Below are 365 nucleotides of genomic sequence, written 5' to 3' on the forward strand. Positions count from 1 at the left end.
GTTCTTACTCTGCATGGGTATTGGGGAAAAGAGTTATGTTGCCAAGTAGTCTGACTAATGGGCACTGTGCAATACCTGGAGTTAAACAATTCTAAAAGTTTTTTGGCCCCCCTAGGATATTAGATTTTAATTTAGTTTTTAGATCAAGAGGTGAATCACACTTTGTGCTTTAAAGATTGTAAATGTCATACCAACCCCAAATATTAAAAACTAAATATAACAATTACAAATGGTACTTACAGATATTTTCCCTGAGTATGATGTTTGACTGTCTATCAAGGACAGAGCCAAATGGATGTTTTCCCTTTGTTAAGAGGTAGTAATACACACACCCAAGTGGAAAATATATCAACTTTACAGGTCTG

The 365-nt window shown here is 35.1% G+C and overlaps 1 protein-coding gene across 1 annotated transcript in view; it reads right to left on the reverse strand.

The window, feature by feature from the left end:
- LOC119587028 (serine/threonine-protein kinase/endoribonuclease IRE1-like) overlaps nt 1-365 on the reverse strand; it is a 49,447-nt gene that overhangs the window by 25,387 nt on the left and 23,695 nt on the right.

The sequence above is a fragment of the Penaeus monodon genome, chromosome 22, assembly GCF_015228065.2.
Source record: "Penaeus monodon isolate SGIC_2016 chromosome 22, NSTDA_Pmon_1, whole genome shotgun sequence".
In the NCBI taxonomy this organism is placed as follows: Eukaryota; Metazoa; Arthropoda; class Malacostraca; order Decapoda; family Penaeidae; genus Penaeus; species Penaeus monodon.